The following is a 16,313-nucleotide window of genomic DNA, read 5'->3' on the forward strand; positions in this document are numbered from 1 at the left end:
CCACTTGCTCATCAAGTTTCCTGATAAAATGGGAAAGGGGGGAGGAGCTTGGAGAGGAATAATGGCAGGTTGAGCAGTGTTAATTACCCCTCTCGCCCCCCACTGCTACCTACTAATCTACCCTCTACATATCAGAGGTAGGGATGCCAGCCCTCCATGTGGACTCTGGTATCCCCTGGAATTACAACCCATCTCCAGACTACAGAGGTAAGTTCCCTTGGAGGAAAAAAAATGGGAGTTTTGTAGGGTGGACTCTATGGCGGTGTATCCCGCTGAGGTCCTTTGTCCTCCCCAGGCTCCATCCCCAAATCTTCAGGAATTTCCCAACCTGGATCTGGCCACTCTACCCCACTTTCCCCTGCTGATGGTCAGGTGGGACCCAGAATCCCTAATCAGAGGCCAACATGCTCTTACCAATCATTCAGTGACCATCTGCATATATGAATTAGTCACCTGCATTCACAAACCAAACTTTGCATGATATATGAAGCGCATCAGGCAGCAGGGGGAAGGGCAACTTACACAACCGGGGTGGGGGGGTATGGCTTTCAGTGACAGGGAAATGAGTCATAGTCATGCACACATGAATCAGCATTCAAAGAGAGAGATGGTCTTTTACTGGTTCTAGTATCTTGTGAATGGAAAGGGGGGACGTTCTGTGCTGGCGCTTGGCATTTAATTCCAGCTTTGTCTCCCAATCTGTTTTCTTTCACAGCCCATTTTTAATTTAAGAGGGACACATTTCCTTGCTGTTTCTCAGCATGAGGTGTTGTGTTTGGCTGCAGAACAATCGAAACTGAAGAAAAGTTCATTAAGGGTGAAATTTACCCTCACTGAAATGAGCATGGCTAATGGGGCTTCATGTGGGGAACGCTACAGGGATTAGCATGATGGAATTCACAGTGAAATCGACAGAGTGCTTGGCGTGGCTTTGGTGTAGGCCTCTCTCGTATAAGGCGGCTAGAAAGGAGCATCTAACGGGCCACAGAACCAAGCTCCAAGAGCAGCACTCAAGCAAGACAATCTAATCATGATGGCTAAGAAACCAAAGTTATGAATCAAGAAGTTTCACCTCTGCCACAATCTCTCTCCAGGGTAGCTTTCAGAAAACTAGTTTCTCCCTCCATCCCACCCATTTGCATTACTGGAATGCTTAAACTGAGACACCTTGCAAAGCTGTTGTACAGATGAAAGCACTGGAGTTGCCATGTCCTACCTGGCTGCCGGTGGGGAGACTGCCAGCGGGGGGCGGGGACTGGTGCCATAGAGCTTTTTACCAAAATGCTAGAACATCCCCATGCAATGCGCCCAGTACGATCACATCACTTCTGGGTGATGTCATTGTGCTGAGTTCATTGGGCACCAGCAGCTCTTCAGGGGTGGCTCTCCCCCCACTGACCAATCCTGTGCCAGTGGGTTGGAGGCCCCAAACTGAGGGAAACCCCGCCCCCAGCAGGAGTCTGGGAACCCTAGAAAGTTCTGAACATTCGTGAAACACTGAATATTAGAAATCACAGTACAAATAACTAATTGAGTGGTCATTCCAGGGTTGCCATTTCAGGGAGGGCTGATACTTGCTCTCTTGCATGTTTCAAGATCTATCAGCTGAGTAACATTCCAGTTGCCCTCATTATAAATATTAAGTGGTGATGAGAGGTAAGTTCTTGAGAACATTATAAATGTAAGAATTTTCCACTTCCATTCAGCTTTGTGTTGAATCTTATTATAATTACCATGGCTTAATTCCAGGATGAGAAGTTTTGAAGAAGGTAAAGACACTGCAGGAAGCATTAATAACGAAACTGAAATAAGAGTCTGATAACCTTGAAGGAAATAGGAATACTCCAGATACTCCTGAGGAAGTCTTTGGACATGACAAAATGGGCTTATACCTGGGTGCTCATTGTGGATGCACTATGTTGTAGAGTTGTACTTCTTTAATATGCATATAGTAGATTTACATGACTCTTAGAAGTTTTCTTAAACACTGTTAGCCTGTACATCATGGTTTTGTCTTTTGTAATGCCTAACATTAGAACAGCTCCCAAGTCATCCCTACACAATGCCCTGGAATTTCCTCTCCCAGGTTTAGGAGTAAAAGTCTAGAGCAGGGGTCTGCAACTGTTTATGATTAAAGAGTCGAACTCTGTTAAAATTCAAAGCAAGAGATCAACAAAGAACCAGCATAAGAAAGCCCATTTGTTTAACCCAAAACATAAAATACTATTGATCAAGTAATTATTAACACCTTGATTAATAATTCTTAAGGTTTCTGCAGCCGACCCCTGGTTGCTGTGAATCCTTTATTAGGAAGCTGCACACAAAACTGCTAGGTCAGGCATATGTGTCCATTTGTGTTACAAGGAAAGTAGGCAATTTTTGGTTTCATTCAGATTTCTAAACAGCATTTGAGAAAATGCTCCATGCAGAAAAAAAAACTGAAGCACTTTCATCTAGGGTTGCCAGCTCCAGGTTGGGAAATTCCTGGAGATTTGGGGGGGGGGGTAGAGTTTGCGGAAGGTGGGGTTTGGGGAGGGCAGGGGTATAATTTCTCAGAGTCTACATTCCAAAGCAGCATTTTTCTCTAGGGCATCTCTCTCCCCTGGAGATCAGCAGTAATTCTAAGGGATCTCCAGCCACCACCTGGAGGCTACCAACCCTATCAATTTGCTCATATTGTTACAGATGCTTGCTTTGCATAAAGGTGATGTTACACTTTGCCTGATGACCACAAAGAAAGATGTGGGAAACTATGTGGAGGTAGAGCAGAATGTTTAAAAATCACTAAATAGTGGTTAATAGTACTTCTGGGTTTTCATATCCAGTTGGCATTTACCAGACAGCAAACCTCAGATTACTACTTATCAAATAGGTTTCATTAAACTCCCTTTCTGCAATTCCCATGAGAAAACAAGATTCTTCCAACATTTGTTCATGCAACACAAATGGTGGTAAACTGAAGAGTTTATGCAGACATATCTGCTTCAGGCACACCGAAACTGGACAAGCCCAATGAATTTTTAAATACATATTTCTTTTAAATACATATTTTGAATGACAAACCACCATTCCACATCACAAAAAGTGTTTGGAAATTCACTAATCATGATCCAACAATGTCCATTTGTAAACATTACAAGTGCTCTGAATCAAAGCAGAATTATTTCCAACTTCAGATTTGTCACCATTCCGGATGGCCTGTAAGACGGAGCTGTTCCACCGGGCCTATGGCTGAGGCAGACAGACGTCCTTATCATCTAAACTGGACCCCCTTCACTGATTGCTTAAAACCGATAAAGCTGAGATTTTTGAACATCTAGCTTGGGACAAGTATGCCTAATTGATCTGTCCATACTATCCATGCTGCCTTAATTAATGCGAGCTGTGGCTTAATTGTTTTAATTTTAAACGGTTTGAACTGTTTTAAATTGTTTCGATTGTTTTATTATGTTGGAAGCCACCCTGAGCTCACTATGGGAAAGGGCGGCTTATAAATCTACAGAAACAAACAAACAAACAAATAAATAAAAAATAACTTTCAGGAGCATTTGAAAATCTTCTAATCTGATCTAACCTTTTCTTTTGATGCCTTGTTGTCTAGGAGTTTCCCTATATCAGGTGAAGCAGTGAGAGGGGCAACAAGAGGAGAGGATGGCTCAGCAGTGTGCCTGTCAAGACCCCTGATCCACCACAACAGTTAATTCATCTTCCCACCAAACAGGACAGTATGCTTGGGAGTCTCTGGGCGTTTTCGCACTGACCTTACTCGGGATCGACGTCCCTCGCTGCGCGGATTTCGCACTAATTGCTCCGCAGAACCCAGAAGAGCCGCAAAGTCCCGCAGTTTTGCGTCGCAAATGTAAACTGGCCAAAAACCAGTTTACATTTGCGATGCAGAAGCCGCGGGACTTTGCGGCTCTTCCGGGTTCTGCGGAGCAATTAGTGCGAAATCCGCGCAGACGCTGCGCGGTGAAGAGGGACGTCGATCCCGAGTAAGGTCAGTGCGAAAACGCCCTCTATGTCCCGCAGTTCTTCTTCTACAATTGTAGCGGCATGTATATATCTAGTATATCTAATTCTTAATTTTACTCCAGAATGTGGACTGGATTTTTATTTTATTTATTTATTTACTTACTTACAATGAAGCCAGGCGGAGGAAAGGGAGATGTTTATCTACATCTGGAGAACCTCCAGGTTTTTGGAAAATCCTAAACATAAAAAAATGGGGAGATGTAAACACTAAAACAGAGATCACAACAAGATCCCAATCAGCATGGGTTGCCAATCTCCAGGTGGTGGCTGGAGATATCCTGGGAATACAACTAATCTCCAGGTAACAGATCAGTTCACCTGGAGAAAATGGCTGCTTTAGAAGGTGGACTCTAGGGCATTAAAACCTACTGAAGTCCCCCTCTCTCCCCAAACCCTGCCTTCCTCAGGCTTGCTGTTTGGGGCTGTACCTGCTAGAGCAAAGCAAAAGCTTTTCTTGTAAACATGAGGGCAAGAGTGGGAATAATAGCAAAAGTTCAACCTGAGGTAATATTTGCCCCCTGTCCTGCGACAGGAAAGAGTCAAAGGATTTGATCACACATGCTAACATGCAGCCAGGCCTACGCAGGTTGGAATGGAGAGTAAGCAATAATTCAGCCTTAGTTCTCCTAATGAAAAGAACTTGAAGAGGTTTAAGACATCTCTCTCCTATAATAGTGAAACGCACACATCCTTCATACAGACAGAGAAGATTCTCTGATGATAGAGGATTAGATCTACTTCAGAATACTTTAGTTAAAAGTACTTTAGGGTCATCATTGGCAAGGGAAACAAACCTCATTTTTACGGTTTTGAGTAATAAAACAACATTGTAGAGTCAGTAATTCTCCCTACAGTAATGGATTCATTTCCCGTAACTATTTGCACATCAAGGTACCATATGCCCATTCATTTATAAAATACTAGACAAAAAATATTCAAAGTATCAAGGAACAATGATTACATAAATAATTTAATATCACCATTAATCAATAAAATATAACTCAAGTAAAATTAAGTAAGCACAATAATGTCAGCAAAAACACCCAGTGACAAATCAAGGGTTAAACATACTGAATGAATTTTAGTCACAGTTTCCCTCAAGACGCAATGATATCTTCTGCATATGGAACTAGATCCCAGTGGGGTTACCAGCCTCCAGGTGGGGCCTGGAGATCTTCTGGAATTCTCTCTAGACAACCAAGATCAGTCCGCTTGGAGAAAATGGCTAGTCTGGAGGGTGGACTTATGGAATTAAACCTTTCTTCAAACCTCAACTTCCACAGGATCCAGAAATCTACCAACCTGGAGATGGCAACCCTATGATTCTTCTGCCAATGGTGGCACTTTCCTCTGGTGTTAAGATCCTTCCCTGATGCAAGAGGTTTTTCTGAGGCAGAATGGAATTATTGAATCAAACCTCATATTGTAGGCAAGGACTTACATCTGTAAACGGCCCAAATACCAGGTACACATTTTTCCTCAAAGAATCCCATTTACAGGTTGATTGGCCAAATAGGAAGAAAAAAGATATGCACACAGATATCCTCCACAATTTCCTTGTTTTGAATTTTTTGCTCTTCTCATGCCTCATCAATTCTAGCTAAGTAGGACACTTTCTAAAATGAATTCTAACACTGTTCTTTCCATTGATGTACTTCTCCCTTCTCCCTTTCTATGTCACCAGTGTGCTTATGTGTATTAAAACTCTACAAAACAAGACCCTGGAGAAGACTATAAAAATAGTCTTAGTAATGTATATGACTACAACAGTAAATTAAAAAGGATAAAAAGTATGAATGAATGGAAATAATTCCAGAGGCCTATCCACATTAGTCTGTTGCATCAAAAATAAAAAATCAGGAGGTCTGTGGGCCCTCCAAGGTTAACATGTTTGTATTCTAGCATGAGCTTTTGTTAGGGTCACCAAGTCCAATTTAAGAAATATCTGGGGACTTTGGGGATGGAGCCAGGAGACTTTGGGGGTGGAGACAGGAGACATTGGGGGTGGTAAGAATAACTGAACTCCAAAGGGAGTTCTGGCCATCACATTTAAAGGGACTGCACACCTTTGACATGCCTTCCCTCCATTGGAAATAATGAAGGATAGGGACAACTTCTTTTGGGGCTCATAGAATTGGACCCCCTGGTCCAATCCTTTTGAAACTTGGAGAGTATTTTGTGGAGAGGCGCCGACTGCTATGCTGAAAAACTGGTGCCTCTATCTCAAACAATAGCCCTCCCAGAACCCCAGATACCCACCAATCAATTCTCCATGATACCCAATGGGAAGTGATCTCCATAGGGAATAATGGAGTGCCCAACATACATTTCCCACCCCCCTGCTTTCTGATGACCCTGAAGTGCGGGGAGGGCCTCCAAACTGGGGGATCCTTTGCCCCCCCCCCCCCCCCCGGGGATTGGCAATCCTAGCTTTTGTGGACTAGAGTCCAGGAGATGTATGCATTAAGATTAAGAAGAACACAGATGTTTTTAGGTCAATGGAATGCAGGAAGTAAATGGTCACTTTACTTCTCTTCATTACATTTGAATGCTTTTTCTGGTCCTTGACCCTGATATTTACAACTTTTTGTTTTCATAACTGCATATTTATACATCTGCTTAATGAGCACTCACTTGGTATATCTGATAAAGTGAGCTTTAGTCCACTCCACATGAGTTTATGCTAAAAAAATTACATCCTCCTGTGGCAGTTCAAATGTTCCCTGAATCCTGTCCCAGCAGGTGAAAAGCCCACAGGAACAAGATTTCAGAGGGCATTCCAGGCTGTTTGGCAGGGGAGAAATCACAGTCCGCAGGCAGAATTCCTTGCAACTTCAGAAATAGTAATTTGGATCCAAACCTGTATAAGGATAGATATTGTGTTTCCATTCTATGTATAAATAATAGACAAAATAACCAGGAAGCTGAAATATGATAAAAGAAGAAAGTCGCTTCTTATTTTTCCTTTCTTCATATCCAAATTAGGGTTGCCAGCCTCCAGGTGGGGCCTGGAGATCTCCTGCTATTACAACTGATCTCCAGCTGACAGAGATCAGTTCCCCTGAAGACAATGGCTGCTTTGAAGGGTGGACTCTATGGTACTGTACCCTGCTGAGGTCCCTTCCCTCCTAAATCCACCCCCAAGGTCTCTAGGTATTTTCCAACACAAACCTAGCAACCCTATCCAAGAAGGCCATGCCTTCTGTGTAAATAATAGGTATAATGCCTTTTGCATAAATAATAGGTGGTAAAATTAACTGGAAACAATAACAGCATGTGTGTTTTCTGGGTAGCATAAAAAGGTATTGATTGCTTTAAAACCAGCAAAGAACCTGATTTCTCCAAAATCATGCACAGATACAACCCTTTGCCTGGCTCTTGAAAAGAGCAAACTGAGGCTTACCTGCAAAGCAACCTGAGCAAGGGAATCCCTGGATCCTTCTGAACACTGCAATTAAGGTAAGAAGAATGGGGTTATTTCCACAAGGGATGGTGACCACAAAAACCTTTCAAAGTTGCACATGAGGCTTGATGAGAACCAAGGTCATACGTGGCAAAAGGCTAGTACACTTGCTCTTTCTGACCAGGCAGTGCTGTGGCTGCTTAATATCGAACCCAAGCCACAATCACCTTCTGATCTGAGGAGCAGGTGACTTGAGGGCTCTCCCAGGTCCACTGGCTATTCTCCCGATTCATTGGCAGAAGAGAGAAAGAAATCACAACATCTTCCAGCTTACCAAAGCATTTCATCCCAAAAAAGAATTCTGTACACCAACATCCATTGGTGGTGCTAGGATAAAATAACCATAATCTTTAAAATGTCAATTTATTACCTTCCTCACACACTATATACTCCCTTTCCAAATAATTTGTTTGACTCTTCCACACCTGGCTTGGGATGTATCCTATAAAAATCAATGAAAGAAACAGGAACTACAGATACACGTGTACACTGGTCATCCTTTTGTTTCCATTAGGAATCCCAGTGCCTGAAACCACCTTTCTTCAAAATACATTTGACCACTGGATTAGTTGACATTGAGCTATTCTATTTCCGCTGTCAGCCACAGTAAGATTAATGAATATATTATTAAAAATACACTATTAAAAAACCAGAAAAGAATGTGAATGCTCTGCACATATAAGGAAATATCCATGTAACTTGGAGAAAGGGGCCATCTATTTCAAGCAGCGTTTCCCAAATATTTGATTACTTGAATGTAGTTTGGGTTGGACCCAACCAGCTTTTTTATTTCAATCTCACCCAATTCTCATCCTTACTATAGGCTCTGACTTTTGTCCTTGCAATTCCCATTACCCCTGGCATAACCCTCCTTTTCTACTTGATGAAAAACTGGTTGGATCCAATCCAGAGTTATGAATTAAAACTGGAGAAACCTTTCATTCATACCTATTTCTTGTTCTGCATCCAGAACAACAGGCACACATTCTCCTTGTAGATGTAGAACAATTCGACAAGATTGTCCTCTCTGTCCCACCCTCCTTTTTGTCCAAGCTCAAGGATGGAAATATGACTGCTGGACAAGGAGCATAGGTTGCCTACAGCAAGCCCAGTGACTCCTTGTTCTCAGGACAAAACCAACACCCAGCAATAACAACCCACGTGTCCTCTTATTTCAAGGAGGGAAGCAGCCAACACAGTGTCTATCTTTTCCAAAGTATGCATTCATTGCACACCAATGTTCAATGTATATATGATGAATACTTATGTATATGCTCGATATATACATCAATCTTAAAAACAAGATTAGAGTGGATAAATGAAAGGCATGGCAGACGGCACACACACACACACACACACACACACCAAGAAAAGAAAAGAAAATGGAGGAAAATATATTAGAAGGGGTGGGTTTTATTTCTGTCACATGGGGAGTAAAATTTATCAGAATCTCCCAACTTTCATCAAACAAGATGAAGACCCTGCTTCCAAAAACATTTCTGAACCACAGCAATGAACAAAACAATGAGAAAGATTGGGGCATATTTCTTTTGTTCCAAGACAGAACTTCGATATGCTAGAACTTAAAGAATATCCTCGCTGGAAATTGAACTCTTTGCCTTTCAATCTATCTGCTAGCCACAGAGCAGTTTTAAAAAATCAGCTTAAACAAGTGGAAGCCAACTCTTAGTCAAGGAAAGGAAAGATATGGCTAGCTTGACTGCCAATATCCACAGGGACTTCACCCTTCAGAATTCTTCTCAGATATACAATATATGACCTTTTTAGAGTCCTGACATTCTAGCATACTCTGCTGAGTTACATAAACCCCATGTAGGAATTCAAAATTCACCTAGAAAGTATTTAGACGCTCCAAATGTACAAACTATAGAAGTGAAATATTCGGGACTCCAGTTTAAGTCATTTCAAGGCAGGCAGAACTGCAATTAATTTACCAAAACATACCATAAGAAATAGTCACATCCTTTACAGCCACTGTAATATGCAAGTTCAGGCTACACCATGTAGGGGAACAGGCCTGGGCATGCATACATAATGCAACGGATACAAAGTCCAACTTCGACTTAGCAGTGAGTACTTCCATGAGAGCACTTTAGAAGCACATGGAAAGCTACCAGAAGTGTGGCTTAGCAGCTCTGGAACAGAATTATTCACACACTTTGTATGCAAACATTTCTTCACAGGGCTGGTACTTTCAGCTATATGATCTACAACACTGAAATACTTGAAAAAGAACAACTGCAATTCTGCAACACATGGTGTCCACACAGCCCCTAAATGGGATGTTGATATTTCCGACACTGCTGCTTTGCGAATATTAGTGGGCTGTACTTCTAGAGATCACTCCATACATCCCCACAGCACTTTTGTGATGGTACCTGAACACAACCTATGAGTTGAATGATCATATGTAGCCATGATCATAATGTACAAGTATATCCACAGGATCTTACAAGCACTTGTGTGCAGCACTGCGCAAAGTCCTTTAGATCCTCCTGACTCATGCAAAATCATCTAGCAAAGTAAAGTCAAAGCAATGGTATTTCTGTACAGCTAACAGGACTGTAAATGCACTTATATTGCTTAAACTGACAGGGAACGTTTAGACCTCATTGCACCTCATACTATTCAGGAGTACCCTCCCCTCCATGCACAACCAGAAGGCACTTTTCAGTGAATGAAAGGGGCAACAGTGGGAAGAAGTTGAAGGAAAGGGGAAGCTCTATTGACAGTCCTTTGTAGAAGAAGAAGAAGAAGATGAAGAAGAAGAAGATATTGGATTTATATCCCGCCCTCCACTCCGAAGAGTCTCAGAGCGGCTCACAATCTCCTTTACCTTCCTCCCCCACAACAGACACCCTGTGAGGTGGGTGGGGCTGGAGAGGGCTCTCCCAGCAGCTGCCCTTTCAAGGACAACCTCTGCCAGAGCTATGGCTGACCCAAGGCCATGCTAGCAGATGCAAGTGGAGGAGTGGGGAATCAAACCTGGTTCTCCCAGATAAGAGTCCGCACACTTAACCACTACACCAAACTGGCTCTCCAGCCCACAGTATTTAATACTTGACTGTAATTTGATTGCTGACATGCAATGGTAGTGACCTAATGTTATTTGATAAACAACATATCCTGGCATTTGAATGTTTGTCAGTATCTGACAGCTGACAGCTTATGAGTGTTTCCATCTGAATCTCTTCCAAAATTAAAACTGAGAGACTACGATTCTAATGTCCTTTAATTCCAGACTGAGAATTTTTTTTACAAGAGGAAGTTATAAAATTATGCGCCAAATATCAGTTTAAAAATTATACATTCAAAATCTGAAAAGCAATATGGGAAATTCTGGCAAGATTCCAGTATTTCCAAATATGTTTCAGGCCCATTCTCTGTGCAGTTCTTTTTCAATCTTGCAACTCTGGTTTTATAAACAAGTTCGCGTACAACCAGGGCTCCTTGCCGAATGCATCTAACAACTGGACAATGTACACTGCAATCCTAAGGACATTCTCTGAAAGTAAACCCCACTAAATAAAACTCAACTTACTTCTGAGTAGACACCTGCAGGGTTGCTCACAAACTCTAGTAAATTCAAGGGCCATTTCAAAGAACATCCTAGCCATACACATAACCGGGAACAAGAAATAAATTATGTATAGCAGGGGTGGCCAACGGTAGCTCTCCAGATGTTTTTTGCCTACAATTCCCATCAGCCCCAGCCATTGGCCATGCTGGCTGGAGCTGATGGGAGTTGTAGGCAAAAAAAAATCTGGAGAGCTACCGTTGGCCACTCCTGATGTATAGGATCACGAGCTCTGGGTGGGGAAATACCTTGGGATTTTGGGGGTGGAGCCTGGAGAGGGAGTGGTCGACCCTCCAAAGTAGCCATATTATCCAGGGGAATTGATCTCTATTGCCTGGAGATCAACTACAATAGTGGGAGATCTCCAGGCTTCAATCTTAGTTATGTACCTTACCTCCCAAGCACTCAGGACACTGCCCCTGTGTACAACACCTACAGGCCTCTAGGAACAGACAGATGCACACACAGACCTCTCCATTTACCTGCTCAGGATGGGGATTTAGCCACCCACAGCCCAATTTCCCTCCCTTGAGGAATTAAGAAGTGGGAGTAAAAAAAAATGGTTTCTACATGGTAACATTCTAGGAATTTCCCCTACTAAGGGAGGCGGACTACACCTAACCCTTTCCCACTAAAACAAATGTCCCCAGTAAAGCATTCTCCAAGGCCACATAGTCTCTGCCCCAGAAGCAAAGTCTCACTTATTAGAGTCCACTCCATTGTCTGACTGTACTGTTTAATTAGGCATAATGATTTACTTGGGCCTGTAAGTCAATTGTCCAGTAATAATGCTGAAGAGGAGGGCTTGTGTCCTAGCTGACCTCTGGTCTTTTCTGCTAGCACATCCTAGCAGATCATTTTTAATTGCCATTTTTACAATGGGAATTTGTCACAGGCAAGTCCTTCCTTTTTTCAAAAGTGGAATTTTTAGCAGGCATGAATTCACGTTTAATTGGCAGACACCACAAGTGGCATTTGTATCAACGTCATTACACTAAGAACAGTGGTCTCAGAACTGAAATTCCTTTGATACCATTGCAGTTATTAATCATGCTCCAAGGTTCTTCTTTGGCTGAGTAAAAACTTTTCAGAAGCATTTTTTTTTAGCAGAATCAAAAAAACATACCTTCTCCTAAGGATTGCATCAAAAGCAAGAAAGAGTTGTATAAAAATGTTCACCCAGTTGGACTGATGGGGAATCAGTAAGTTGATGGGTGTGGATCATGCATGTGGGTGGATGCAGAAGGACTGACTGCAATGAGATCATCCGTCTGTAGTGAGATCATTGCATAGTCAAACTTGATTGGCTATTTAGCAGCATGACATCATCCGGTCACACTATGCAAACTCTTGGTGGACTGGATCATTGTAGGATGTGAAAACAGAAAAAAAAACAAGTAGGTTTTTTCCCCAGATAAAGGAAACAATGCCAGCAAACAGAACTGAAAACAGAGCTGAAGATCACATCTCTCCCCTCCCTGATTCTCCTGCCATTGCAAACAACAACACAGTTCTGTTTTCAGCCTGAAAACGTAAACTTGCCAGCATTCAGGGCCACACTCAGCTTTTGCTCATGAAGATGTGCTTGCTCATGCAGCTGAATTCACTGCCATATAACATATACTATAAATATACAGAGCTGGGTACAAACACAGGTTTGCCATCTCTACTAGAATCTGGAAAGCAGGAGCCATGATGTCTCCTGCCTGCATGATAAAAATGGGAAGAGGGGAGCATAATGCACCACAAGGCAATGACTGCTATCTCCAACTGCTTACTATGGCTGTCATCCTTCATGAGCAGCAGCAGGGGGCTGAACATCAAATGTCCACAGGAATCTCCTTTCTGCTACTGTCCACAGGTGGCCCAAACTCAATTCCTCCTCAATGCCTGACCCTCTGCCTGGAGTCAAAGTGCTACAAAACAAAATCTATTATTTGTATTTCTGCTGTTTGACAATGACTTTAATGATAAGCCGTTACACCCTGAGAGTCCTTGGAGGTTAGCGGAAGTTATCTGAAGAAGGGAGCAGCGATTCCTGAAAGCTAATACCCTGCCACAAATTTTGTTAGTCTTTAAGGTGCTACAGAACTCTTGCTCTTTTTTTCTACAGCTAATACCCTATGTATGCTATGATGTGTGTCAAACCAGAATCTGTTTTTGGAGTTAAATCAGAATTTGGACAATGAAGCTGATAAGAAGAAAGTAGATTTCTTCAAAATTTGGGTTGGAGAAGAGTCTTACAAGTAAGTGGGTTCTAGATCCAATCAAGCCTCAACTCTCCCTTGAAGCTAAAACAACTAATCTGAGCATATCATATAGGACCGAATTAACAATTAGGCCAACTAGGCCCTGGCCTATGGGCCTCCATGCCTTTAGGGGCCCTGGGCTGGCTTTCCCCTCATTTTCCTCCCTGCTTGAGCCCTCCCAGCCTGCACACACAGGCAGCAACTGAGCCACTCTTTGTGACTGCTGGTGGTGTGACTGCTGGTGGTGTTATTGCCAAGTTTGCCTCTGTCTGCCTCTCTCACACAGCTTTGTCAAAGGGGCTTTTGAGAAGGTGCCTGCTGGCTGCAGCAGGGGCCAATGGTGGTGGGTGGGCAACTCGAGATAATTTGCGAGGGGGTCCCCAAGACTGTGACTGCCTAGGGGCCTCCACAGGGTTTAATCCAGCACTATCATACTCTGATCACATTATGAGAATACAAGAGTCACTGGAAAAGACTATAATGCTAGGAAAAGTTGAAAGCAGCAGGAAAAAAAAGGAAAGACCCAGCATGAGATGGACTGACTCGATAAAGGAAGCCATGGCCCTCAGATGGCAAGCTCTGAGAAATGGCTGCTAATGATAGCATGTTTTGGAGAACATTAATTCATAGGGTTGCCATAAGTCAGAAGGAACTTGATGGCACTTAACACACTGTTTGAATATCCTTTAATCTGTTTAAATCCTCATTATTCTGATCAGTAGTTATGATTTGTATGTGGGGTTAGATAGACAGAAAGACACCAAGGAGGTTATAAGGGAGGGGAAAGATCTAGGACTGGTCCTGCCTTCAGCACAAGATTCATAAAATCCACACCTGCAGTTAATGCTTGCATGACCATTCTTTTTACCACACTTTAAAGGTCATTACAGGACAGTGGTGGGCAAATCAGAATGGAGTGATACAGCTAAAGTTGAGGCTGTTACTTTTTCTGTTCACTCTCTTCACATTCAACGCACACACTCCCTTTACATTTTCGTTATTATTTTCTGAAGAGTCAAAAAGATGGAGTCTTCTTTTGAAAGGAGGTTGTACACCAAGAAGAGTCCCAAGGCTCAGAGTGTTAAAGCTGAAGTACTGCAGTCCCAAGCTCTGCTCACGGCCTGAGTTCGATCCCCAGTGGAAGCTGGGTTTTCAGGTAGCCGGCTCAAGGTTGACTCAGCCTTCCATCCTTCCAAGGTCGATAAAATGAGTACCCAGCTTGCTGGGGGGAAAGTGTAGATGACTGGGGAAGGCAATGGCAAACCACCCCGTAAAAAAGTCTGCCGTGAAAACGTTGTGAAAGCAACGTCACCCCAGAGTCGGAAACGACTGGTGCTTGCACAGGGGACCTTTCCTTTCCTGTACATCAAGATACTGCAGCCATTCAGCAGCTGAGGACTATTCCACAGGAGCCCCCTTGCAAAGGGCAAAGCTGTAACATCATAACCCTTGAAAAGTGCTCTCCACCGCATACTCTGATTGATTTTTCCAAGATAAGCTGCTCGGTAAAGTCATAATAAATCTCAAAGCTTCTAGTGTTCTCACTCACAGATAATCCTTTAAGCTGTTAAGCAAGTCAGTGCTGTGGTCTTCAGTTAGAGGTCAATCCTCTTCCACAAGATCCCTTAGGATTCTCTTACTGCTACTCTGAAATCCTTTTCTGTAGTGCCTTAAGAAGTGTCCTACATATACCACATTTGAGTCACCACTGTCTTAAGTCTGTTGACAGTCCTATGGGGGTGCTTTCTCTAGTTGTCTGTCAGTTGTCTGACAAGTTCTGTATTGTTCTGAGATCACCCCACAAATTAGTTCTGTCTCTCACTATACAGGAGTTGATCACACAGCAGAGCAAACAAAGCAAAGGATGCTATATAATTAGAGGCTCTCGGTTCACAGACATTTCATTTTGACAGTGTGGTGAGCACAAGTGCAGGGATTCCCAGTCCTGTTGAGCCGGTGGGAACTTTGGGGATTTTGAGAGGGGGGAATGGATGCTATCATCAATTGGCCACTACTCCCCTTGCCAGCCACTCACAAACTTCCAGGTAGCCAAGCATCTATTGAAGCAGCTGTTTCTGAAAGGATGCTCCCTGCAATGCCTTTGAGCTTCTTCTGCAGCATTGCCTGCTCCAATAAGGTAGAGGAAAACTAAGACTGGGTCTTTGCTTTCAGGAAGAGATGCTTTGGGAAAGCAGAAAATTGTCATCAGGAAAACCATGAGTGGGTGCTATGGTGACATAGGTACCATACTGGAGATTACTGAATTTCGGAATGGCATAGCAGAGAACCAGATCCTTTTTTCCCTTTGACTTTGGGGTCCCATTTTCCATAGGCATAGCAGGCCAACATATCCATCTTACACATGCAACAATTTCCTGCCTCTGTTTTCTGATGAGCACCTTCGATACATGCATCCAACACAGACAAGAAGTTCAGCCAGTGACCAAACCAGACATAACTGGTGCAGGTACTACCACTGCACATTGCTCCATAGCCAGGTACTACAATTGCATACTACTCCATAAGATTCTTCCCACCACCCTGAAAAGAGCAGATGTAGCAAACCCCAGGGAAAGTGTTGATTTCTCTTTAAGAATTCAGCCCCCTCCCGGCCTGGCCACTACCGTGGCCGGGTTTGCCTCCAGGGAAGGAAGGGAGGCTAATGAGCCCAACCGTCTGGGGATTGGAGAAGGGTGGGGCACTGGGGCTTTTTAAGCCTCAGCCCTGCCCACATGCTGCGCAGTTCACAAAAGCTCTCGGCGAGGGAGGACTCTTTTCAGCAATCGGAAGGCCAAGAACTTCGGGGAGCTGGGCAAGCTGACCCAGAAGGGAGTGGCGCATGTGGCAGTGAGAGGTGTGGGACGTGGCGTAGCGAGCGGCAGTGGACGGTGAAGAGCAGCGACATAAGCAACACTCGGCCACCGAAGGATGCGGTTTGCTGTTGGGCGCCTTGTGTGGCGCTGGGAGCAGC

The 16,313-nt window shown here is 43.4% G+C and overlaps 1 protein-coding gene across 3 annotated transcripts in view; it reads right to left on the minus strand.

Annotated features, from left to right (window-relative positions):
• SGCZ (sarcoglycan zeta) overlaps positions 1–16,313 on the minus strand; it is an 865,974-nt gene that overhangs the window by 593,904 nt on the left and 255,757 nt on the right. The window contains exon 2 of one of the 3 annotated variants that reach the window (XM_060246401.1): positions 7,436–7,480. The exons of the other annotated variants lie outside the window; for them this stretch is intronic. The gene's annotated coding sequence lies outside the window, so the exon portion shown is untranslated. The remainder of the gene's footprint in view (positions 1–7,435; positions 7,481–16,313) is intronic. 3 annotated transcript variants of the gene reach the window in all.

This window comes from Heteronotia binoei, chromosome 9 (genome assembly GCF_032191835.1).
Source record: "Heteronotia binoei isolate CCM8104 ecotype False Entrance Well chromosome 9, APGP_CSIRO_Hbin_v1, whole genome shotgun sequence".
Taxonomy (NCBI): domain Eukaryota; kingdom Metazoa; phylum Chordata; class Lepidosauria; order Squamata; family Gekkonidae; genus Heteronotia; species Heteronotia binoei.